This window comes from Nothoprocta perdicaria, unplaced genomic scaffold (assembly GCF_003342845.1).
Source record: "Nothoprocta perdicaria isolate Ctin4 unplaced genomic scaffold, notPer1 scaffold_22, whole genome shotgun sequence".
NCBI lineage: Eukaryota > Metazoa > Chordata > Aves > Tinamiformes > Tinamidae > Nothoprocta > Nothoprocta perdicaria.
The window spans coordinates 6,007,195-6,014,829 of NW_020455415.1; the positions used below are offsets into that span (position 1 = coordinate 6,007,195).

Genomic DNA, 7,635 nt, shown 5'->3' on the forward strand with positions numbered 1-7,635 from the left:
GGGAAACTTGAGGGAATGGGGTAATATTTTTTAAAAGAACACAATTGCTTATCTCTTGTCCTAAGTGCAATATAAGCGTGTTTGTAGTGTAACATCCCTAGTGCATGCAAGGCATCATGACTCGGGCCTCTGATTCTGGGGCTTAAAGCTTGACTTCTGATGTAAAACGCATTTGCCCAAGGGATGAGCTGTGCATGACCGCACTGGTGCCAGCGTCACTCTGTCCTTGCAGGCACATCATGCTCATGCACATGAAGATGCTGCATGCAGATCCTGCTGCTGCTCATGAAAACCAGCCTGCTCCCCCCTCCCGAGCGCTGCTGCACGCTGTGCATGAGCAGGACTTGCCCCCATTCCCACAGCTGCCTCAGTGCTGCAGGACTAAGAGGAGTCAAAATGGTTTTTGTGGTTTTTTTTTTTTTTTTTTTTTTTTTTTTTTTTTTTTTTTTTGTTGCTTTTTAACACCTAATTGAATCCATCTGGGAACTGACACATAGGGAAGGGACCTGAGTCCCTTCATGGAGTTGCTCTTCTTCTAGCCCCTGATGGCACTAATCAACAGTGACACAGCTCTGATTAACTTCACCTGGGGTTTCCTCCCACACCCTGCTCAAGGGCTCTATTTAAGCTCAGCCCAGAGCTGTTAGGCCTTTCCTGAACCATGTTGTGAGGAAGCCTGTCCTAAGCCCTGGTCCTGTTTCCTGGACAAACCTTGGATCTACACTGTAGGTGGTTTCTCTCTGGGATAGACCCCTTTGAAGGGTGTTGTAGATTGGCTTGAGCTCTGCTTCAAGTCCCATCTTTTGGGTGGACTTTGAATTTGTGTTGCAGCCTTTTCTACAGCCCTGTCTTTGGCTCCATCTCCTTTCACTCCTGTTTGGAATCTCTAGGTGGATGCTGGCCCTGATCAATGGGCTGTGGATATTTGCCTTGCCTGGGACCAGTGATGGATCTTGTTACCAGCACCTGTTCCTGCCTGCTGTGCTCCAGCCCTGTTGATGTGGACAAGGATGTGAAAAGGAATTGCTGGGCGAGTACCCTGCAAGCAGTACTTGCCTGGTATCCGTTTTCTGGAGAATGGTAGGTGGGAAAAGGAGCTTTTAAAACTTCTGCCTCTTGGTGCAGCAGCTCCCAAGGGTATGCCCTTGCCTGGGGATGCATTTTGTGGGGAGAGGGAGGTGGAGAGGAAGTGTCCCCCTTCAGGGCTCTTGCTTTCCTCCTCAGGTGTTGTACAGAGCCTTCTGCTTCCTCTGCAGGTCTGTGGGACACTGCAGGGTTAACCTCTTTTAATGGCTATGTGAAGCTGAGGCAGATTCTGGTATCACTCATGAGGATTAAAATCTACGAGGTTTATCTTTCAGTGCAGATTCAGAGTCCTTGGTGGAATAACTGGTGTCAAATTGGAGGATGAGACTCAAAATGATCTTGGGAGCAATTTTTTGAGAGAGAAAAGATGGACTTTTGGGGGAGCAGCTGCTGTGTGGGGCCATCTCCACACTGAGGTCTCATCAACTGTCTCTTCTCTGCTGATTGTGGGATAACATTAGAATGAATAATACTAAAACTTGCCATATTGGAAAGTCTCCCTGGTGAAAGGCGCTGTGACAACCCTTGTGGAGCTGTCAACGTGAGAAGAGACTCATTGCTGCTGATGCTGACTGGAAACCGTCTGCTGCTCAGCAGTGCATCACTGCCTCCTCCGGTAGCGCGTTTCAGTTTCCAAACTACATCTGTCAAACATCCTTGGCATTTTGGCTGTGGCACTTGTGTTGACCTCCCCAGGCTGTGTATGTTCTGGAGATGAATTGGTTTGTCTCAGCCCAGTTCGCTGCATTTGCTAAATCTAGTGTGCTCACTGCTGCAAATGCCAGCCCCTTTACTGGATTTGGGCCTTCCTCTAAGGATACAGGGCACCTTGGCATTCTTCAGGGCCATGGATATGCCAGTGCCTACCACACCTGCACTTAGGTTGGGCACCAGCTTGCAGACAAGGTAGCATTGACTCCTGCATCTCCTCTCTATCAGCTGCCTTCCAAACAGTGCTAAAGAGCTTGGAAAACTGCATCTACTTCACTGCTGCCCAAGCAAAGACTGGCTGCAAGTCAGTGATGCCTGGGCAGGGAAGAGCATAACACAGAAAATGAGCAACAGCTTTAAGTTCTGCCCAGAAGGCTGCCTTATCCCAAAGGAAAACTAGGAAGCTTATCTGCAGTAACCCTTGTCAATGGATGCTGCTGAAGGACCTGCCCTTGCTTCCCTAGGCCATACAGGAAAGCACCACAGGAGGCACGGAATAAGGAATGCCCAACAACTGCCACCCTGTGGCCCCTGCAGACCAGGCTTGGCCATGAGCACAGTGGTTTCTGCAGGGGTACAGCACAGAGGTGACTCTCTTCTGGCTCCTTCCAGCTGTTGGTGCTGACAAGGAGATGTTGGGCTGCCTGCCTTCATCTCACCAACCATCACTTTTGGTGACCTACATCTTGAGTAAAGCCCTGAGCATCAAACAAAACTTCTCAGAGAACCTTTCCTGCCTTGCCCCGCTGGGACACTTTCATCCAGTGCTAGCCTCTCTATAAAGCACTGATCTTGTTTCTGCTCGCAACTTATACAACTTCCTAGTTGGGTCCATTCAGCAGGACTCACTTCAATCCTTTTGCTCAGCCCCCTAGATGAGTGTCCGACACAAACTCACCAGAGTCCTGCTGACTCCCTGGTTCCTGGCAGCACTCACTACTCCAGTTCCTGGCAGAGTCAGAGTATTTTGCAAGGAAACGAAAGCATTGGATGGATGCCAGAAGCCAAAGTAGTACAAAAAATTATTAAAGTAGTATACTGAAAATCTATAATCCTTGAATGGCAAAAGACAAAAATATTTGCAAGTGAATATCAAGGGAACAAAATATGCTGGAATCTCTGCTCAGGTCAAAAGCCCTTTGGGTGCAGACATCCTGGGAACAAACAAGTGAGAAGGGCTCGTGGGATCAGAGGAAACACAAGGCAGTCCTTACATATTTAAAGAAGCAGACCCAAGAACTGGGAAAAGTACAAGAGGTGGGGATGAGACTCAGCTGGGCTCTGAGGTGCCTGGAGGAACTCATCTTAAGGCAGGTGGCAGGGAAGGTGATGCATTGAGGAACAGGCCAGGATGGATCCTGGTGGGGTGAAGTGTCCAAGTGCTTCAGCTGCAGCAGAGGTGGGAACCAAACCTGCCCAACAGCCTTTCAGCATGCTTCTCATCAAGAAGAGTCAAGGGAAGCAGTGTAACAAGATCAGACTTCTGAGGTGCTGATCTGTGAGCTCAAGCAGACACTAAATAGGGCATTTTACTTAAGATGGGGGCAACTGGTAGAGAGCAGCAACCCGAGAGGATTTAAAGCCATGAATGGTGCCAAGAACATGAGCAGGGGATGGTTATTCATAATTACGCAAGGATTAAACGCAGCCAATGAAATAACTATCAAACATAAGGAGCAATGTATAGCTTCCCCCCCAAAAAAAGTAGAACTGCCTCCCTTGGATGTTGTGGAAATCATGAGTTCAGGAGGGTTCAAGAAGGGACAAGATGAATTCATGGTGAACAAGTTCAGCAGCATCTGGTGGCAGAGAGGTAACGTGGCTCAACTAGGCCTGGCCTCATGGGTCTCAGTCTCAAGTTTGGGCTGTCAGGACCACACGCAGGAGCGGAGTCTGTCCCATGGGGACCGAAGCACCAGCTGGTACCAAGCGTGGAGGCCGCTCTGCAGTGCAGGGGAACTTGCTTGCAAGGAGCCAGACCCAGATCGACTGATTTCACACAAAATGGAGTGTGATCCACACAGGGGGCCTTGGTCTTATTTATGAAATGCATCTGTGATAGCTTAATGTGTTGCTGGCAGAGATGGCCATGAACATTAACAACACGTGCCGTTGCTTCATGTAAAGCCGATAATCCAGAACTGCTGTCCAAAGGTTAATTAAATACTGCCGGATTGCAAATGCCCCCCTTCTCCTTGCTTAAAATAAAGTGGAGAGGTGATGGATGCAGAAGTGGTGATGATGGCCTGCCTTCCTCCCGCTGTTGCTGTGTCCTTGTCTACAAGGGCCTGCTGCTCGCTGCAGGCTGTGGAGAAGCTTCCCAGGCTGCAGGAGAAACCTTAACACATTTTCTGGCAGCGTGTCAGGCGGCAAGATGCTATGGTGGACTAAAAAGCCAAGGTGAGGAGCTACAGGACGCAGAGGTGCTGCTTCTCAGTCTCCGATTTAAAGGCTACTGGCCCAGGCGCGATGGGGAGTCGCTGCTTCTGCAGCACGTACGAAACATGCCGAGATGTCTCAGCTCCTGTCCTGCTCGCTGTCAGTGCGGGCTGACCAGGCTGATCCAAGGGTAAAAAGCTCAGGGTTTGCAGCCAAAGGGGTGAGAGGGCCCAGCTGGAGCGAGCGGGGCCGCGTGGCCGCCCCGGCGCGGAGCGACGCTCCCGCAGCTCTCCCACGGGCCATCTGCACCTCTCCTCCCCGCTTCAGCAACAGCAGCTCTCCCCTTGCTGAGAACTGAGAGCAGGCTGCAGCAAGTGGAAAAATCTTCTTGTGAAGCGCAACATAACATTAAATCGTGGCTAAAAATATTCCCAAAGAGTTTTATTAATAAATGCCATGGTACCTTTTTTTTTCCTCCCTCCCTTCCACTGCAAAATGTATCAGCACTTGACTAAATTGCCTCTAAATCATGGATACCTTTGAAGACTCTGCAACAGAAACCTTTGCCAAAAGCTCTGCTCCTAGGAGGCTGCCATAAATGCAACTGCCTCTTAACCTTATGGTTAGTATAAAAAGCCAGCCTTGCTGTTCCTGTGTTTCAAAATGGAGACCTTAATATGTTTCTTTTTCTAAACTATATGTTTTTGAACAGAGAGGTGACTATCAGAAGCTATGCAATAATTAGCAAGGGGCTTCCCAGCAGCTAATTTCCAATGATTTTGATTTATTTTGATTTTCTTGTTCTGCTATCTGGGCCCTTAGAAATGGGGAGCATCCAGTGTCGGTGATGCCTCAGGTCTGTGGCCCCAGGTCTGAACTACCGTGCGTGGAGGTGGATGGAACTTGGTGCTGTGATCTATCTTCTCTGTCTCTTATTTTCTCCATGCCTGCCTTTTTTTTCCTACAAATGCCCTGGAGAAGAATTACATCTTCCTTAATCTTCAAGTACATGAAAGGAGCTATAGGATGGGCGGTGAAAGCAGCGGAGCAAATTCAGTGTGTTTCGGGAAAGCTGGTCTGGCCTTGCAGGATGGGGTTTGTGGATGGGTTTCCCCACCAGTGTCGCAGCAGGGCCACCACAAGAGCAGGTGAGTCATGGGGGTCTCCTGAGGCTTGTATTACCTGCACATGCAGCCTGGCTGCCCCTGCCATGGGCTGGTGGGACCCCTCAGTGGCATCTCCTGAGCCAGCTGCTCCCTGCCCGGTGCCACAGCTCGTGGGGAGGCACCTGGGAGGGTCAAGCTTCCAGCTGTCCTTATCTGGAGGAACAGCTAAAACAAAATCCTTGTTTTGGGGGGGCTGTGAGCCTGTCTGTAACTTGTGAGGATCTTGGTGTGCCCTGCTCATGTGTTGGCTCCCCTAAAATGGAGGCTGAGCATCTCCAGCTCAGAACTCGGCTAAGGGAGGTGATGGCTCCAAGGGAAATGTGCTCCAGCTTGAGCTTCCTCTTCCTCAGCTCCCTGAGGAAGAAGCAGCTATGGGGAGACTCAGCCCCTCCACAAGCTGTAGGTGAGCCCAGCTCCATGTGCCCTGGGTTTTTTATAGAAAAGCACTGAACATGTTAACCCTCCAGATGCCATGTGGAGCTTTGCTGGGCCCATGCCCTCTTCAACCTGCCCTAAGCATCCAGTTGCTGGTCCAGATCTGCACATCAAGAAGATCCAGAGATACTGCCCCAACACTTCGATTTCAGCCTGAAGGAAGCCACCAGCAGCAAGTGAGTAAAGGGGGGCTGTGCCTTGGCATCCCAAAGTTTAGGAGATGAGTTACTCATCCTGCTCCTCTATCTAGGGGTTGTGTCCGGCCGAGGAGCAGCTAGTGGAGCTGCCAGATGTGAGGCAGCCGCACGCGACGCAGGCACAAACTACGCTCAACTGCACCGTTCCTGGCTCTTAATCCACAAGAATTTTACGGCACCGACACAACCACAAGGCAGGCAGAGCTCGGGAGGCTTTTAAGCGATGGAATTAAAGCTCTGGCAAGTAGCTCAATCACATTGCGTGGGACTGGGCTCCACACCTGGGGTGCTGGTGTGCACGGCCTGGGGGGTGCCCTGGGGTGGGGAGTTTGGGGCAGGTGGGTGATGCTCCTTACATGAGGATGTAGAGTGGCAGAGACACCTACCCCTCATGCAAAGGTACAAAGTGGTTGGAGATGCATCCCCTCCCCACGCAGGAGCATAAACAGTGGGAATTTCCCCTGCAAATGGCAGTGATGGTAGACCCACACTTCCCCCCCAAACCCCCAAAGCTGTTGGGCGGTAGGGAACCCCCCATATGAGGTTGCCAAGGAGTGAGGGTCCCCCTGAGGCAAAGGAGCCACCCCTGCAAACGCAACACCCAGCACTGGGGACCGCTCTCTGCAAGGATGCTGGGGTGGAGGGATAGGGGGGGATGGAGGGCTGTGCAGAGCTGGACAGTGGTGGGGAAGGCCCCTGCCTACAGGCATGATGCCAAGTAGTGGGGACCCCAACATATGAGGGGGCCAAGTGGTGAGGGGGGCCTGATGTAAAGCTGGGAAGTGGTAGGAGGAACGCCCTGTGCAAGGCTACAAAGGGTGCTTGGAGAGGGGGGGCTCCCTTTTGATGCAAAAGCATAAAGCAAAGGAGACTTCTGCCTTGATGCTAAGTAAAAAAAAAAGTGGTGGGAGGGACCCCACCCCAGCCAGATGCCACTGGATGCACCCCTCACACCATGTGCAAAGGTGCCATGCAGCAAGTGTCCCCTGTGCAAAGTAGTGGGAGACCCTCCCTTGCATGCAAGGGTACCAAGTGGTGGGGACCCCCTAGTACAAAAGTGAAAAGTGAAGGGAGACCCCCCCCCATCACTGCCATGCAAGATGTCAAACAGTGCCCCCCTTAGCCCCCAATGCGTGGGTGCAGAGGGGCAGAAATCCCCCCTGATGCAAAGCCCCAGGAGACCCTCCCCTCACAAGCAAGATGCCAAGTGGGGGACACCCCCCTATATGAGGGTGCCAAGGGGCAGGGGTTCCTCTGAGGTGGTGGGAGACACCCCCTCCCTGCAAGCACCGTAAGCGGTGCTCCCCCCCACCGATGCAAAGGTCCAAAGCAGTGGGAGGCAGCCCCCCCACCCCGGTGCAAGAATGCAGAGGTGTGGGGGGGACCCCAGTGGAGGGGACCCCGATGCAAGTGTGCAAAGCGGAGGGGGCCACCCCCATGCAAGACTGCATAGTGTGGGGGGGGCACCCCCGGATGCACAGGTGCAAAGCAGCGGGGGCCACCCCCCATGCAAGGTTGCATAGGGGCAGGGGAGCCCCCCCCGATGCAAGAGTGTAAAGCTGGGGGGGGGAGACGACCCGATGCCCAGGTGCCAGGCAGCGGTGACCCCCCCCCCACACACACACACACCCCGGCGCGCCCCCCTCTCCGCAGCCCCCCCC

General features: G+C 52.4%; 1 long non-coding RNA gene across 1 annotated transcript; it reads left to right on the forward strand.

Annotated features, from left to right (window-relative positions):
- Window positions 1-682: 682 nt before the first annotated feature.
- LOC112947061 lies at window positions 683-1,752 on the forward strand. Its single transcript, XR_003249324.1, has 3 exons — window positions 683-725; window positions 891-1,080; window positions 1,257-1,752. It is a non-coding gene; the product is annotated as an uncharacterized LOC112947061 (long non-coding RNA).
- The last annotated feature ends 5,883 nt before the right edge of the window (window positions 1,753-7,635 follow it).